The sequence below is a fragment of the Notamacropus eugenii genome, chromosome 5 (genome assembly GCF_028372415.1).
Source record: "Notamacropus eugenii isolate mMacEug1 chromosome 5, mMacEug1.pri_v2, whole genome shotgun sequence".
Classification (NCBI taxonomy): domain Eukaryota; kingdom Metazoa; phylum Chordata; class Mammalia; order Diprotodontia; family Macropodidae; genus Notamacropus; species Notamacropus eugenii.
This window is the reverse complement of record NC_092876.1, coordinates 355565210-355583934: the sequence shown is the minus strand read 5'-3', so window position 1 is coordinate 355583934 and position 18725 is coordinate 355565210. Positions and strand designations below refer to the sequence as shown.

Sequence of the window (18725 nt, the reverse complement as noted above, 5' to 3'; positions counted from 1 at the left end):
TCCAGATATCTCCAAATGAGGATATCTCCTCACTGTTGTTATGACTCAGCCAAAGCTCTGACTACATGGCTGCATAAACAATCTCAGTTAAACTGATCTTGTGTCTTAAACTCATCTCATGATGCCAGAAACAGATTTCCTTGCCTTTGTGAAAATAATTTCCTGTTTCCTCAAAGAAAACAAATTTTGTAGGCAAAATAAACTCAGTTTTTTTAAAAAAAAAAGACTTTAATTTGGATTTTGGTTTCAGTTTGGTTTGGTTGGTTTTTATTTTCTTTTTTAAAGCAGTTACAGCTTTTGTACTTAAAAAAAAAATCACAGCTTGGAAATTTACTGTGGATAATGCCTTGAACATGGTGAGTGCTTAAAAATATGGATGGAATTGAATTGAACTGAATACTAGCCAATAATAGATTCCAAAAATAGCCATCTCAGAGGCTGTTTTCAAATAAAACTAATGATGACTAATCCTGATTACCTGGTTTCAGAAGAGGTAATTAGTTTGTTATATGATTTACTTCTTTGCAGATCTGATTTTACTTCAGGATATCGTATCATCCCACAGTTCTTACATTTTAAAGAGAAAGAATCAATTTCCTTTGGGAGGAGAGCAGGGATGTTGTCTATGGAATGTCCTAAACAGGGTTTATGAGGCAAAACTAGATACAAAGTGAACAAAATTCTAAACTGAAATCATGCTTGTCTGGTTGGAACTGTTGATTTTGACAAAACAAACTGGAAATACAATCAAAAGTGGGGACGTTGGGTTTATGTGTCTGGTGTTAAAGAAGCAGGAAATATTTAGTTGAATTTATGACCCAAGTTTTCAGATCACATTAATCACGAGTGGTTTCTAGGTTCCGTTTTTCAATCTTATTTCCTCCTATTATTACTTTACAATGGCTACTTATAAACTTACTATACTAATTAGGGGAGGGGGGAAAGGGTTGATCAGGGAGACCAGAACAGGACAGAATTTTAAGACACTTGGACACATACTACCTCTATGACCACAGGCAAGATATTTACCCTCTTAGTGTCCCAGGCAACTCTATGACTATAAAGGAATTGTAATTTAAGTTGGTTAACCATCTATTGAAGGGAATTTCCATACTGGACCTTAAAATCATGGGTGTACTAGTGCCCTGAGCCTTCTATCTCTGGTTCAGCATAGCCTGTCCACTGAGAAAAGGCTCCTGAGGTCCAGGCTTACCATCTTACATATGTCCAGGGAGTTTACTACTTTCTGATGCTGCCTCAGTTAACCCACCTCCTCAGGTAAGAAGGCTGCAGACTGTGGGTGTGCTCGTACCTTGAGACTTTCATCTCCTGTTGAGTATAGCATGTTCCCTAGAAAAAATATGACTTGGGGCCAGGCTAACTATTTTCCCTCAGCCCCAAAGCAGCTACTTCTGTCTGTACCAGCCATCCCAAGGCATCTTTCACCTCCTACTGCCAGCCCCATCTCTCAACTGGAATGTAGAGAATCTCCAATGCAATGAGCAGCAGCCATCCTTTTGACTTCAGGCCTCTCATCTCAGAAAAATGCCATCCTCCACTCAATGAAAATTCCCACATGTGATGATATTCTTCACATCCCAGTGACTCTGAACACCTATAGATCATTATATAAACCCCATTTCACACCCCTTTTTACCCAGTTCCTCATTTCCATCCCTTTCAATCCTCCCAGGCCAAACTTTCATCCTAACTCCACCTAGTCCTTCCATTCTGTCCTCTGGTATGCCTATTCCATAGGCAACATATTTCCCTTAATCTTAAGTCTATTCCTCTTCTGATCCTTCTATCTACTAACTCTTACTGAAACCTGGATTCCCCAAAACAACCTCGCTGACCATCCTTCCCACTAGTGGCAGCATCTTCACTCATTCTCTTCTGTGGCTGAGGAGAGGAAGTGGGAATAAATCCTTGCTCCTTATCACCACTTAAAGGTTCTCTCTTTTCCTTCTTCATTCAGTAGCCTCTCTTCCTCTGAGATTCATGCTATTCATATCTTTTATCCCATCAAAATCCTAGTAGCAGTTGTCTACCTACACCCCCCTTCCATCACTCCCCTTCCTTCCTCGAGTTAACATTTTTTTTCTCTCCTCCCCAGCTCCTGCCCTTACACTAGGAGACCCAAGTCTCCTACATACATATTGATTCTCTCAAATACCCTAACCACTCACTTCCTCAAACTTCTCCTCACTTGAGGTACTCTTCCACCCCACACCAAGAAGGTCATACCCTCAAACTTGTCCATAAATGTTCCTCTTCCATGTTCAAGAATTCCAAAATCATGTTATCCAACCAGAAACGACTGATTTTTTTTTTTACCTCTCCTTCTCTCTTCCACCATATAACCCATTCTTTTTCTTTATCATGAACTCTAAACCTTTGATCCCTCAATTCTCTCTTAGGCCATCTGCCTAGGACTAGCCACTCTCCTCCTCTCCCCATCTTGACTCCTTGGTGAGCCAATTCAACTCTATTGTCCTCTTTCTGTCATCCCCACTTAATTCACTCTCTTCAACTGGTTCACTTCCTACTACCTAAAAACATGTCCATGTCTCTTCTTTTCTGAAAAATTCCTCACTTGACCCTTCCATCCATGCTAGCCATCATCCTATATCTTTTCTGTCCTCTGTAACTGAACTTCTCAAAAAGAACATCTACAACAGATGCCTCCAGCTCTCTCTCCTGTTATTCTCTTCTTAATTCTCTAAATTCTGTATTCTGACTGTATCTTTCCACCAGAACTGCTCTGCTCAAAGTTACTTGTCAAGTTCAATGGCCTTTTCTCAATCCCCATTCTTCTTGTGCCTTCTGCAACCTTTGACACTATTGATCACTCTCTCTGCCTTGATATTCTCTTCTTTCTGGGGTTTTTAGGATATCACTCTCACTTGGCTTTCCTCCTCCATCTCTGAATACTTCTTCTCTGTCTTATTTGCTGGCCCTTGCTCCAAAATGTACCCTCTAACCATAGGAGTCCCTCACAGTTCTATCCTGGGCCCTCTTCTCTTCTCCCTCTAAAACTACTTCCCTTGATAATCTCATTGGTTTCTATGAATTTGATTACCATCTTTATGCTGATGACTCTCAAGTCTATCTTTCCTGTCCCAAACTCTCTGCCAAACTCCAATCTCACATCTCCAGTGGCCTAGCAGATGTCTTGAAATGGATTCCAGTAGATATCTTTAATTCAATATGTTCAAGAAAGAAGTCATTATATTTTCCCCAAACCCTCCCCCCTACCTTCCCTATTACTGTAGTGGTTCTAGCAGCCTCTACATTAAGGGAATCAGAGGGCCTGGAATATTATATTCCCGAAGTTAAAGGAGCTAGGAATAAAACCAAGAGTCACCTACCCAGAAAAATAGTATAATACTTGAGTAGAAAAATTGGTCATTCAATAAAATAGGGGACTTTCAAGCATTTTTGATGAAAAAACAAGAGCTGAATAGAAAATATGAGTTTCAAACACAAGAAGCAAGAGAAGCATGAAAAGGTTAACAAGAAAGAGACATCATAAGGCACTTCCCTAGTGTTGAACAGTTTACATTCCTATATGAAAAGATAGTATTTGCAACTCTTGAGACTTTTTCAATGGAGGGAAAGAGGGGGAAAGTGAGAGGGAAAGAGAGAATTTTGACTTAAGGAGGAAATAACATGCACACTCAATTTGGTATGAAAATCCATCTTACAGGATTTTAAGGAAAGTAAGGTGGAAGGGAATAAGAGGGGTTGGGGTGAATCATACTAGGAAAGGAAAATGGGAGGACTGGGTAATTAGAAGTAAACACTTCTGAGAAGGGATAGGGTCAAAAGAAAATAGGATAAATGGGAGACAGGATAGGATGAAGGGAAATATAATCTTTCACAGCATGACTGTTATGGAAGTCCATGACTACACATGTATAACCTATATCTAACTGTTTGCCTTCTCAGTGAAGGTGGGTGGGGAGAGAGGAAGGGAAAGAAATTGGAACTCAAAGTTTTAAAAACAAATGTTAAAAATTGTTTTTATGTGAAACTTGGAAATTGGGGAAGGGGTAATCAGAATGTACACTGTATTGGGGTGGGGGGAGAGGAGAGATGGGGAGAAAATTTGGAGCTCAAAATCTTGTGGAAGTGTTTGTTGAAAACTAAAAATAAATTAATAAATATTTGAAAAAAGAAAACCAAAGAGAATAGGGGCCAAAACTCTGGCCTCTGAAGTAAAGAAAAGGTTGAAACTAGAAAAAAAATAAATCTTTTCAAAAAGAGTTCTTCCCTATAAACTGTCTTTAATGATTGCTGCCTGAATGGTAAAATAGCCGGCCTTTTATAAGGGCAGGCATCTTGGAGGTTGTCCAGGGTTATGCTAGAACCAGGTCAAACCACCTAGCAAAAGCTGATTGTAAAATTGTCAGTGTGAGCATTTACTCCTCAGAAATCAGCAAATACTGCAAATCAGGGCTTGATTTGATGATTTATTTCCAGGGTGAGGAACCTGTTGGGTGCAGCCTTTTGACTGAGGCCAAATTTTTACAGAACAAATTCTTTTATTAAGGGAGATTTGTTCTGTGAAATTTGGATTCAGTCAAAGGGCTGCCCTTGAAGATCTAAAGAGCCACAGGTGGCCTCAAGGCCACAGCTACCCCACCCCTGGTTAGAATTCAAAAAATAATGGAGAAAATATTAAAGATGTAGATTCAATTTGCCCATTTTTATCTTCTGTGATCTTGTCCATCCTTTGGGCGTAAGCTCTTCTCTTATCCGTTGGTTCTGACAAGTAATTTCTTCCTTGTTTCTCTCATTTGTTTATGATGTTATCTTTATCCTGCCCATACTTTAAGGCCATAAGATTCATCCTGGGTCATCTCCAGTCATCCTGATGAATATGTGGTCACTGGATCCAGATGGCTCTGGAGGAGAAGTGAGGCTGGTGACCTGCACAGCCCTCCCTCACTCAAAACAAAGTCGAGTGCAAGTCATGTCATTATTTCTCTGATGGCGTGGTCTTCTTCTGCAATGAAAGATGAACACACACACACACGCACTTTAAGGCCCAATTCAAATATCACTTTCTCTAAAAAGCCTTCCCTATTCCCTCTAGTTGGTAAGAACTTCTTCCCTTAGCCTTTGTGATTCATTAATGCCCTTAAGATCATAGGGTCATGGAGCTAGAGCTAGAAAGGGCCTCAGAAGTCATCCAGTCAAACTCCCACATTTTACAGATGAGAAAACTGAGGCATAGGAAGGTTGTGATTTACCCAAGGTCACATAAGTAGTAAACATCACAGCTAAGACTTATATCTAGGTCCTCTGAGTCCAGAGTCAGTATTTTTTCCCCTGTGCCATGTAATATTATGCCTTCTAACTATCTGTCTTGGTATGTTACCTTCATAACAGTATTCTAGGTGGTGCAGGGGATTGATTACTTAACCTTTGTAATTTTCTCAGTGCTTTACTCAGTGTATATCAAAGATGTCAAGGATTTTAAGCACAAGTAAAACTTCTGAGTGCTCAGCTGAACCAGATTAAAGCATAATTGGGGAATGTTTAACAAAATAAATAAAAATACAGTACAACCTTAATAATGTTAGTTTGTGGTTTTCTAGGTTAATATGTGGCCCATAGGAATCATTTTGTATTTGAGTTTTACAGAATTGCTGTTCATCATAGGTATTTAACAAACTGTTTTTGTTGCTATTTTCCTGAAATTTATGAAGTCCCCCTCTCTTCCCCTGTCCTTCCATCTTGGGCACAGGAATTTGCTCACTTTTCTCAATTTGATCATTAGAAAGAGTTTTCGTTTTGATTTTGGCAACAAATATTAAAGTTTCAACAACAACAAAAAGTTGGAATGCGCTGGAATTTGTGATGGGTTCTAAGCTATACACACCAACATCTGTCAGGATTGCGTGTGCTGGAAGATTCTTAGCCCTCCTCTACAGCAGATCCTGCCAAATGTGTCTCCCTCTGCACCCTTGGCCGGGCAGCTATGCTTGCATATGCCTGAAGCTCTCATTTTACCTGGGATAGGGAATGTAAAAGCTTGAACTTTGAGGCTTTTTCTGCCCTTTTTTAAAAAAAAGTTATTTTAAGTTTATGGAATAAAACAATCATTTCCATAACACAGTACAATAAAAAGAAGATTGCACATGAGACTGCAAATCTGCTATGCACAACTTGGTATTCCTTTCAAATATACAACAAAATGATCATGTATTTTTTCCCTTTTTTCACCCCTGTACTCCCCTTACCCTAGAGTTGGCTACCATCAGACATGATTAAGTACACACATGTAAGATTATTATAGCTTCCTTCTATCATTTCTTTCTCTGATGCAGATAGTGTCTTTCTTCATACATCTTTTATAGTTAATTTAGGTATTTACAATATCCAAAACAAGTTATTCACTCAAAGTCATTCTTAAAACAATATTGTTGTCATAAAATACAGTGTTCTCTTGATTCTGCTCATTTCACTCTTCATTATTTTGGGCAAATTTTTCTAATATTGAACTTATCATTTCTCATAGCACAGCAGTATTCAATCACAATCATATACCACAACTTGTTCAGCCATTCCCCAGTTGATGGGCATCCCTACAATGTCCAGTACTTTGCCACCTCAAAGAGGGCTTCTACAAACATTTTTAGAACATATCGATTCTTTTCCTTTTTCCCTAATCATGTTTGGGAACATACCTAGTAGTGGTATCGCTAGGTTAAAGGGTACAGGTAGTTTAATAACTCTTTGGGCATAATTTCATATTGCTCTCCAAAAAGTCTGGATGAGTTCATAATTCCACCAACAATGAATTAGTTTCTCAATTTTTCCACATCCTCTCCAACATTTGTCTTTTCCTTTCACTTATTTTAGCCAATCTAGTTTGTGTAAAATAATTTCTCAATGTTGTTTTAATTTGCATTTCTCTAATCAAAAATGATTTAGATTGTTTTTTTATATGACTATAAATGGTTTGATTTCTTCTTCAGAAAACTGCTTGTTCATATCCTTTGACCATTTATCAATTCTGTCCTTTGTTACAGCATCATAAAACAAAATAGAGTGCCTCCTAAGGCATTCTCTAGCCTATGTGACTTAGAAGCAAAAGAAGAACCTGGGACCACAGAGAACATAAAAGGAGAAAAGAAATGGATCAACAATCTGGAGAACCCCTAGAGGTTCCTGTTATCATTTTTTTAATCTTTTCATTTTTTAAATAATTATTTATCATAAACTTAAATAGAGAATGAGAAAAGGAAAAAAAGCATTACCTTCTACACAACAGAACATGAGGGGATTCATATAAAACAATACATTCCCATTACAAAAAAACTTATATAGTAAATACTTTACATTGTTTTCACAGCTGCCCAGCTTTTCTTTGTAAGTTTTCTTTTGTTTTCTGCTGTGCACTTTTTATCTTATTTTTCCCTTTCCCTCCCCCCACTCTACCCTAGAGAAGGCTATAATTAAGTGTGTGTGTGTGTGTGTGTGTGTGTGTACATATATATTACATAGTATATACACATAGATATGGATAAACATACATACAGACATACACACACACACATATATACTCATACATATATATGTAAGACTGTACCATGCTTATTTGCACTTGTCATCTGTTTCTCTGAAGGTGATCGCACCTTCCTTCATAAGTCCAAGTCTATTCATGTTTTTCTAAGTCAACCAGCTCATCATTTTCTGCACCACAGCAATCTTCCAACCCTATCACATCCTGTCTGAGAGTTGGTCTATGAAAGTGTTTTCTCAGTTTTTGGCATTCTTTCTATTCTTGACTGCTTAGCCTATATTTATACTAGGAAATTCTGATTTTATATAAATCAAAATTATCTTTTTTGTGTTCAACATGTGAGAGACAACAAAAGTCAAGTTTCCACAGAAGTTATTATTAGTTGAGGAAGTCATTGAGAATAAGGCTGAATATAAGAAGGCCAGCAAACTGCAGGTGGACTCAGCCAATTGGGAGACAGACAGTGACCTTCAGAAAATTACAAAGTTTTGATAAAGGGACCAGATCGACAGCTAGCTGGAACTAGCCAAGAAAATGACCTAGAGTTACCTGGATAAGGCTTTTCTTCACTGTGCTTGCTTAATGAACCTCATGCATATAAGCAGACACACTCCACATAAAATTATCCCTCCATCTTCTGGTCTTGGGTCCTATATTCAAGTGTGTTTTGGAGGGGAGATCATACCAAAGGTAGTTACCTAATGGGCATATGGAGAAGATGGTGACCTACTGGAGAATGGACCAATCCATCTTCTGGTGGGATGATCTGTCTTGAACTAATGGTATATACTCATATTTGTTCTGTATTTAGTGCTCTTCCTTCCTAAGTGGGGGGAATGGAAGGGAGGGATAGAGCCTGTTTTTGACCAAAGATGTTTAATTCCTCTGAACTCTCCTGTAATAAATTATCCTTGATACCTTCTCAGTGTAAAGAGTGTCTCTAACAGCTAGTACTCTCATCTTACTCTCACCTAGTTGGTCTATACCACTTTAAATGCTTCATTTACATCTTTTGTCCTTGTTTCTTTGAAGTTCCTGAACTTCTGTTCTTCCAAATAAACTTTGTTATAATTTTTCTAGCTCAGCCAGATGTTTATTAGTTATTTAATTAGGATGCCATTAAATAAATAGATGAAATTCTCTTTTTTATTATATTGACTTTATCTACTCATGAACAATAAATATTACTTCACCTATTTAGATCTGACTTCATTTGTATGGAAAATATTTTGTGTTTATGTTCATATAGTTCCTGGGTCTATTTTAGCAGGTGTACTCTCAGGTATTTTACACTGTCCAGTTATTTTAAAGAATCTAAAACAATATTGGATAATTATTTGGGGCTATGCTTGGTCATTATAATTTCACATTCAATTCAGATTATTTTGTGATTGCACATGTGTTCTTCACAGGACCATTCTTTTTTCTCCAAGTAGTCAAACTCCCCCAGCAGAGTGGCAGACAGGAAAAAAAAGGTTTGCTAAGGTCTTTGTGATAAGAGTGCTCGACTTGGATTCAGGTGCACCTCTTATCTTTACTAGCTATATGACCTTGGGCAAATAACAATCTCTTGCAGTGTATGAAATTACAAGAGACAGAGTTCTGAGTATGAAATTATATGTAATATACATATATATATTTATAAACACACACTATATACATATTTTTTTAATTAGACCAGCAAAAAATCAATAAGTGAGGTCAATGATCTGTCTTGGTAGTCAAAGATGAAAAGGGAGTCTCTGAGTTACTTTAAATCTGGTGTCTTCCTTCTGACAGAGACCTTCCCCAATTAGCAAAAGACAACCCTGATTGTTTTTCAGTCACATTCAATCCCCTTTTTGAGGTTTTCTTGGCAAAGATACTGGAGTGGTTTACTATTTCCTGCTCTAGCTCATTTTGTAGATGAAGAAGCTGAGGCAAATAGGATTAAGTGATTTATTCAGGGCCTTATAGCTAAGTAAGTGTCGGAGACTGGATTTGAACTCAGGTCTTCTGACTCCAGTCTAAGCACTCTCTCTACTACACTACCTAGCTGCCATTCTGATTAGGTAACATTTAATGAGGAGGTGGGCTAAGAGTTCTTAACTCCTCCTGTTGTGCAGAAGGAGTGAAAGCTGAGAATGTGGATTAATCATGAGATTTGGCATCCTATAGCGGTAGTCTGAGCAAGGGGATCCATCGGGATCAGGATCTACCTGGTTAAGTTTACCCTTTGGTGAGCCAGGTTGCCCTAAAATTTTGGTGGTTGGTTGTTGTTCTTCATTTTTGAGGAGGACCAAAATGATATCACCATGATAAAGTGAAGTTCCAGTGTGTCCAACTGTGACTGATCAGACCAATACAAGCTCAGAATGTTCTACCACAGGCTAGGCACAGATAGTCCATATGAATTTTGGGGGTGGATACTCCAAATTTGCACATTCTACATTTATTTTGTGCTGTCTCAATTCTGCTTTGCTCATAGAGCACAGCACCCTTTCTGATGTGAGCATATCATGCTGAGTGGTCCTATGCCAGTGTCTCCCATGTTGCACAATCAAATCCAAAATTCTTGAGAGAGACCATGAGAGTGTCCTTGTATCGCTTCTTTTGGCCACCATGTGATCACCTACCCTATGTGAGTTCTCCATAAAATAGTCTTTTTGGCAAGTGTACATTTTGCATTCAAACAACTTGGTCAGCCCATCAGTGTTGTGCTCTCTGAAGCATAGCTTGAATGCTTGGTAGTTCAGCTTGAGCAAGGACTTCAGGGTCTGGTACCTTATCCTACCAGGTGATCCCCAGAATCTCCCTAAGGTAGTTCAAATGGAAGCAATTCAGTTTGCTGGCATCGTGCTGGTAGACTGTCCATGTTTCACAGGCATACAACAGTGAGGTTAACACTGCAGCTCTGTAGACCTTCAGTTTAGTAGTCAATCTAATAGCTCTTCTCTACCAAACTTTTCTTCAGAGCCTCCCCAAAACTGAACTAGCTTGGGCGATGTGTGCATCAACCTCATTGTCAATGTGAACATCCCTGGAAAGTATACTACCAAGGTAAATGAAGTTATCCACAGCATTCAAAATTTCTCCATTTGTTGTAATCAATGGTTGCACATATGGATGGTGTGGTAGTGGCTGATAGAGCACCTGTGTTTTCTTGATGTTAATTATCAGGCCAAAATTAGCACAGGCAGCAGAGAATTGATCCATACTTTGTTGCATCTCAGCTTCAGAGACTGCATTGAGTGCACAATCATCTGCAAACAGAAAATCATGCACCAACACTCCCTCCGCTTTGGTCTTGGCTTGTAGCCTTTTCAAATTGAAGAACTTGACCTTGATGCCGTGTTCATCCTCATGGAAAGCATTTGTCAACATGACTGAAAACATCATGCTAAAAATCATGGGAGCAAGCACACAGCCCTGTTTCACTCCATTGGTGACTGGGAAGGCACAAGAGCATTGTCCATTATCTAGAACCCGAGCAAACATGCCATCATGAAACTGATGCACAGTACTGATGAACTTCTCTGGGCAAGCAAATTTTGTCATAATTTTCCATAAGCCTTCATGTCTAACAGTGTCAAAGGCCTTGTTCAGATCTACAAACGTTGTATAAAGACCTCTGTTCTGCCCCTGGCATTTCTCGTGGAGTTTGCTGGGCAGCAAACAGCATACTGACTGTTCCTCAGCGTGAAGCCACACTGGCTCTTAGGCATATGACTTTTAATGAAAGGAACAAGGACACAAGAACCACTTTTGGTGAAGGAGACTAGCTCTGGTTGATTTCTGCTTACACAGTAAACTTTTCTTTTTACAGAGTAAACAAAAAGGACCAGCCCAAGCCTTAGACAAGAATGTGATCATATTCCTTTTCTAGAAAGAGAGGTCTCTCTAAATCTAGACTGAAAGGCATGGGTGGGTGCATGTGGTGGGCAGAGGAGAAAGAAAGGAATATGATATTTTAATGTTAATAAAATTATACAGTTATTAAGATTAATCTTTCTCACTGTTAAGCCTCAAATAGTTCTCTAATGCTAGAAGCCATAGATGGGCTGTATTAAGGAAATTATTTATCATAATAATGCTATATGCTATCTAAAACAAAATAATTTTGCTTCTTGGAATGTGTAGATTTTTTTAGACATATATCCAGTTCTCTACCACAGTTGGTGCCAGATGCTTGTCCTGTCAAGCCCCATTTCTTATTAGTCAAAATGCTTCTTGGGGGAATGGGGATGGGGAAGAAAATAAACTCAATAGATATGATGTTGCGCTATCCTTTTTCCAGTTGGACACTCCTTCAGAAGTCGGAACCAAATGTAGAGGAGAAGATGGATCTAACAGAGGCAGAGTAGGAGGCAGCTAGATTTGGCAGGTGTGGGAAAACTTTATTGTATTTTAATCTGACTCTGCATGGTTGAGAAACTAGATCTGTTGTTTAGAGACCAGATGACCTAGGGTATGATGACTAAAAGCCCAGTTAGATTCAAAGACTGAAACATGAGGGGTTTCCTCCCATTATACACCTTAAGCCACTCATACTTGTATCTCATCTGGAGACTGCCTCTGTGATGGCTAGTTACCTGTTTATTTGTTCCTTTTTGTGAATTTTATGTTATGTGTAACTTACAGACACTCAGGGCAGGGAGGAGCTGGTTCCTCCCTTTTTACCCCCTACCCTTCTTTCAGAAGACATAATAAACTTCTTTCCAAATTTTTTCAGTTCTGGGTTTTGTTATTTGCTACATAGTGGGCAATTCTGAAAAAATAAAAAGCCTCTGACTTCTTGTTTTAATTAGAAGGATACTTTATTCTCCACACGTCTGTCACAGAGCCCCAGATCTCCACCATTAAGCTCATCTCTTCAAGTCAAAACCTGTTCCCAGGATTTGCTTTTTCAAATGCAGCTGCTTTCATGAGAAGAAGAATCATACATTGATGGAGTAAGAAAGAAGCATGGAAATCATCTGTTCCACCCTCTTCATTTCACAGGCAGTTGTTTATCCCACTGTGCTGATCTAATCATCACTAGACTAATTAAATCCTTATCTAGCTCTCTCTGGAACTCCCAACCAGAATTTCTTTTGGAACTTCATCTTTGGCTCTGTGATCCAGGGCTGTAGTTCAGTAGTTTCAATCATGTCCCAACTCTTTGTGAACTCATCTGGGTTTTTGTTTTTTTTTGGCAGAGATCCTAGAGTGGTTTGCCATTTACTTCTCCAGTTCGTTTTATAGATGAAGAAATTGAAGCCAACAGGATTGTGGCTTCCCTGGGATTGCGCAGCTAGTAAGTGTCTGAAGTCCATATTTGAATTCAGGTCTTCCTAACTCCAATCCAGGCACTCTAGCCACTGCACCACCTAGCTGCCCACTATTATTCAATACAAATGATTATTTTGGTCATATCATATCTTCCAAATATTTGTGCTGGAATTACTTCATTTAATTCTTACAACAGCCCTGTGAGACACATAGAGTGATTTCTATCCCCATTTTACAGATGAACAAATTAATGCAAAAACAAGTTAAATGGCATGTCCAAAGTCCCATAATAAACTAGTGGTGGAGCCAGAACAAGAAAATAATTCTCTTAACTGAGTCTGTTTCTCTTTTCACGAAGTCTGGATGTATACACATCTGGCACATGTTTCTGCTGCTCCATTTCCGAAGAGAAAAGTTGTGTCATCTGCCTTTTCCTGCTTTTATCTGAATGATCTTGAACTTTTGAAGCCATTTTCTTTTGGGGCCTGTTTCCTGGTCTGTAAAGTAACCATAGCCTCATAGATAAAAGTCTAGAGCTAGACAGGATCTCAGAGACCATTTTATACATTGAGGATGCTGGGGGTGTACGACTAAGCCTTCATACACAGTAGCTTTGTTACCCCAAACACACAGAGCCTCAATTGTATGCAGAAACAATTTGCATTTATGTTCTCTGCCATGATTATGGATGCTGCAGTGGAATAAAAGGACATAGTCATCTTCCACTGAAAGTACTTTACAAAGGATACTCCTCTTCCCAGAGCTGGGAGATTCCAAGAGAAAGAGTGTATTCATTCCAACAGGGCACCCACAAACAGGGCACCCACAAACACTAACACAACTACACATTCCCTGTCTCTGTCTCTGTATCTCTCTCTCTCTCTCTCTCTCTCTCGCTCTCTCTCGCTCTCTTACAGGCTCTCATTCATTTTCTCTGTCTTGCTCTCTCTTTTTCTCTGTCTCTGTCTCTATCTGTCTCTGTGTCTTTTCTCTCTGTCTCTCTGTCTCTGTCTCTCTGTCTCTTTCTGTCTCTGTCTCCTCTCTCTGTCTCTCTCTCTCTGTCTCTCTCTGTCTCTATGTCTCCTCTCTCTGTCTCTCTGTCTTTCTCTCCCTCTTGCTGTCTTACAGGTTCTCATTCATTTTCTCTATATTGTTCTCTCTCTTTTTCTCTGCCTCTTTCTGTCTCTATTTATCTGTCTTCCTCCCTCATTCTCACTCTTGGTCTTCCACTCTCCACCTTCTCTTGGGATGCTGACACAACTCATAGAATCCCAGGATCATTGTCAATCTGTTCTTGGGTAGGCTGTGGGCTCTCCTATCCTTCCTAACTCTCCCTTCCTTCTCATCACACAGTTCCTCCCTTGACGTTTGTTTAGTGCTAAGTGAGGTTTTCTTTTAGAGAAATAATCCTTTATTTTCAACTCAAGATTACCAGGCAACTTTGAGTGTCCTTATTTCTTCCACACCGAATGCACTCCTAGAATCATACATACATAAAGTCCTCTGTCTGAAAGAGAGTTATTTAGTCCACCCATGAAGCATAAATTACCATTACAACATACTTGGCAAGTGGTTATCCAGCATCAGACTAAGCAATCCCATTACTGAGAAATTCCACTTCTCCCACGTCATCTCATTACATTTTTAGAAGATTCCAATTGTTATAAAGTTCTTTCACACCAAGTTGAAATATGCAGTCCTATAACTTCTAACTGTGCACAATTAGATTAAATTTAATACTTCTTTTATATACCTCTCTTTGAAGATCCAGATTCTGGTGCTTCCCTCTCTGGTAATTATGGTCAGACAGTTGGACACGTCTGTTGATTTGTGATATGTGCATTGATTATGGTCAGATAGAGGAAGCTTTGTCTATTGATCTTTGTTTTCTCTACATTTTCTCTGAAGTTCAGGGTGCTGACTTTTTCCCCTAAACTAACTGAATGATACCTGTGCTTGATTAAAGTGATTGTTAACCCTTCAAAGGTTGCCTTTCCTTTTAGAGAAACAGATCAAAGAACCTGTGACAGCAGGCCTCCCTGTGTATGTTGGGGTGCTTGCTGATGCAGTTGTTCTGCCTATATCTAAGGTGACCAACTTTGTGAATCTCTAAGATTATCCCTTTACATGGGCGCTTTTGTGTTGCTCTGTAAATGACTCCTTGTTAAATAATTGTAACTCAGAGTGCTAAGAGACCTTGGAATCACTTTGGAGATCACCTGTTCTAAATCCTCTCATTTTACAGATGATGAAACTGAGTAACCTTGAGGTTACTCAAGGTTCAAAACTAGTGTGTGGTTGGGCCAGTTAAAAGTTCTCTTGAGCACAAGTCTAGTGCTCTTTCTGTAAACATCTGAGTGGCACCATGGTTACAGTGTTGGATCTGGAGTCAGGAATACCTGAGCCATATCTAGCCTCAAACACTGGGCAAATCACTTAATCTCTATTTGCCTCAGTTTCCTCAACTGTGAAACAGAGATAATGACAAGAACCTACCTTGTACGGTTTTTGTGAGGATCAAATAAGATAATGACAAAAGCTCCTAGCAGAGTGCCTAACACATAGTAGGCACCATATTAATCCCTTTCATTTTCCTTTCTCCTCTTCCCACTTACCTGCAGTACCTGACATGTATGGACAGGATAGTTTTTCCTCCAGCGGTCAAGACAGCTAACTGGGCTGCACAATTTTTCATGTTTCCTTGCTAATGATATCAGGGTCACCCCAGTGAGAAATGTGTGCCTGTATGTGTGTTTGGAGATGGATTTAGGGGTGTGCCAAAAGTAATGTGAGAATTATTACACAGTAAAGACTCTGCAGCTGAGTTGTTGCTTCAGTAAAGGCACCTTAGGGGCAAGAGATGAGATGAGAAGCACCAGGTTGTGGGAGAATTCAGGTCTTTCCTCAACTGGAGGAATAATCAAAAGGAACAAAAACTAAGGAATTATTTTTAAAAAATCTATGAAAGTTCTCAAAATTTTCCTTCACCAAAGAGATAAAATAAAACAAATAAGGGGCGGAAATCCCCTTTTGGGACAAACAGAAAAGACCCTAAGACAAAAATCCCAGACTGAGTTTTGATGCCTGTGATGATAAATATTTCCTGGCTAGGTTCTGCTTAAACAGCAAGTAGCAAGCCCATGGGCTGTCTGGTTTGGGAGGCTGCCTCCTCCCCAGCCGCAGGAACTTTAACTTCCTCCCCTTCCCCAGGCCCCCCCATAGTGAGGGGAGTTGGGTGTCTGACCTGGGAAAGTCCAACAGAAGCTCTGCTGGCAAAGAACTCAAGACCCTGCTGCAAAGAGCAGCAGGGGTGAGAAGGAACACAGGCCTGGTGAGACAAAAGCCGTGGGGCAGGAACTCCAATGACTTCGGGCACTCACAGGAAGTTGGAGATCTTGTTTTGAGGTCAAGGTCACAGGGGAGAACTGAAGAGGATCAGAGGCCAGAGGCACCATTCCCCATACCCCAGGACTAGAAATAATTATAAAAACTGAATTATCACAACTAAATTAGCAACAACAACAACCACAAAATGCACTGGCAAGAGAGGAAGAATCCAATCACAGAGAGCTACTATGGGAATAGAGAAGACCAAGGTTCATGCCATTCTCATGAAAAGAACTCAAAAACAGAGTGGGCAGAGGAAATTGATTTATTTGGTTGGTTGTTTTGTCCTTCGTCTTCAAAGAGGGCCAAAATGACATCACCATCATGAAGTGAAGCTTCAGTGTGTCCGACTACGGCTGATCAGACCAATATGAGCTTGGAATGCTCTACCACAGGTTGGGCACAGATAGTCCATGTGAATATTTGGGGTGAACGTACCAAATTTGGACATCCTGTGTTTACTTTGTGCTCCTCTCAATTCTGCTTTGCTCAAAGAGCGCAACACCCTTTCTGATGTGGGCACACCATGCTGAGTGTGTGCCAGTGTCTCCCATGTTGCACAATCAAATCCAAAGCTCTTGAGAGACACCTTGAGAGTGTTCTTGTATCGCTTCTTCTGGCCAGCACGTGATCACCTGCCCCATGTGAGTTCTCCATAAAATAGTCTTTTTGGCAAGCATACATTTTGCATTTGAACACCATGACCAACCCATCGGAGTTGTGCTCTCTGAAGCATAGTTTGAATACTTGGCAGTTCAGCTCAAGCAAGGACTTCAGTGTCTGGTACCTTATCCTGCCAGGTGATCCTCAGAATCTTACTGAGACAGTTCAAATGGAAGCGATTCAGTTTCCTGGCATGACACTGGTAGATTGTCCATGTTTCACAAGCACAGAGCAATGAGGTCAGCACAATGACTCTGTAGACCTTCAGTTTGGTAGTCAGTCCAATACCTCTTCTCTCCCAAACTTTTCTTCAGAGCCACCCAAACACTGAGCTAGCTCTGGCAATGTGTGCATCAATCTCATTGTCAATGTGTACATTCCTGGAAAGTACACTACCAAGGTAAGTGAACTTATCCACAGCATTCAAAACTTCTCCATTTGTTGTAATTGATGGTTCCACATATGGATGGTGTGGTGGTGGCTGAGGGAGCACCTGTGTTTTCTTGGTATTAATTATTAGGCCAAAATTAGCACAGGCAGCAGAGAATTGATCCATACTTTGTTGCATCTCAGCTTCAGAGATTGCATTGAGTGCACAATCATCTGCAAACACGTCCCAGGATGACAGTGGTGCTGTTTTCAAAGAAAATTCACACAGTACGGAAGCAAGAACGGGCCCAAATATTCTCAGGGTGGTGAGACCTCCCCTCAGAGTCATGATTGGTCCAGACTCCTCAGGGTTACAGCCTTTCTGATACTCTCATTACATGTATGTTTCCTCTCCCAGATCATGGAGCCCATGTTCAGAAAATGGAGGGATAAGTTTATGTGGAGTGTGTCAGTTAGCATTAACATGGCTCATTAAGCAAGCACACTTTGATCCTGGTGACTCTTGCTTTAAATGTCCTTTTGTTAACCCCTCAGTTCTTAAGCTTCCTTCCTTCAGGTCAGAGTCCATAACTAAAGTACATAGTCCAAACTCCCTCATTGGATGGTTGGTCGTTAAGCAGATATTGGTGGGTCAGCTCCCACATGGGAGTTTCTTTAAAATTTGCTATGGAAGCAGAACAATGAAATTCCTTTCTCACATTCATCTTCAGAAAAGGATACTTCTATCCCCAAGAATAATGTCAAATAGTCACCTGCCCAAAAAGTATTCATTGAAGAACTTAAAAAAAATTTAAAAATAAAATAAGAGAGATTGAGGAAAAATTAAAAAAAAAAAAACCAAGAATAATACAAGAAAAATAAGACGATTGTGACAAGAAAGTCAATCAATTAGAAAAGGAAATCCAGAATCTTAAGGAAGAATATGACTCCTTGAAAATCAGAATTGGGCAAGGGGAAGCCAGTGAAGTTATAAGAAAGAAAATACAAGAAAGCAAAATATAAAGACTGGAAAAATAGAAGTGTGAAACATCTCATAAGAAAAGCAATGGATCTAGAGAAAAGATCAAGAAGAGAAAACATAAGAATATTTAGACTACCTAAAGGTTCTGATCAGAAAAAGAATCTTGATACAATAATAGAAGAGATAATTAAAGTAAATTGCCCTGAAACATTAGAACAAGAGGGGAAAAGTAGAAACTAAAAAAAAAAAAAAATCTACCCATCACCATCTGAATTAACCTGAAAGAGATTCTACAAAGAAAACTAACAGAAATATTATAGTTAAATTCTGAAACCCCCAGATCAAGGACAAAATTTTATAAGCAACAAGAAAAAAACAATTTATGTATGATGGTACCACAATTAGAATCACACACAAGACCTAGTGTTGGCAACACTAAAAGACTGTAAGTCTTGGAACACTATATATTGGAGTAAAAAAACTCAGCCTCCAGTTAAAAATATCATGCCCAGAAAAGCTAAACAATTTTGAATGGGG

The 18725-nt window shown here is 39.4% G+C and overlaps 1 protein-coding gene and 1 long non-coding RNA gene across 3 annotated transcripts in view; both read left to right on the top strand.

Annotated features, from left to right (window-relative positions):
* Positions 1-8744, top strand: part of CD200 (CD200 molecule) — a 41186-nt gene extending 32442 nt beyond the window's left edge. For both annotated transcript variants that reach the window (XM_072614012.1, XM_072614013.1), the window contains one exon: positions 7044-8744. The gene's annotated coding sequence lies outside the window, so the exon portion shown is untranslated. The remainder of the gene's footprint in view (positions 1-7043) is intronic.
* A 1549-nt stretch (positions 8745-10293) lies between these two features.
* Positions 10294-12247, top strand: LOC140506649 (uncharacterized). Its single transcript, XR_011968023.1, has 2 exons — positions 10294-10576; positions 10750-12247. It is a non-coding gene; the product is annotated as an uncharacterized lncRNA (long non-coding RNA).
* Positions 12248-18725: the final 6478 nt, after the last annotated feature.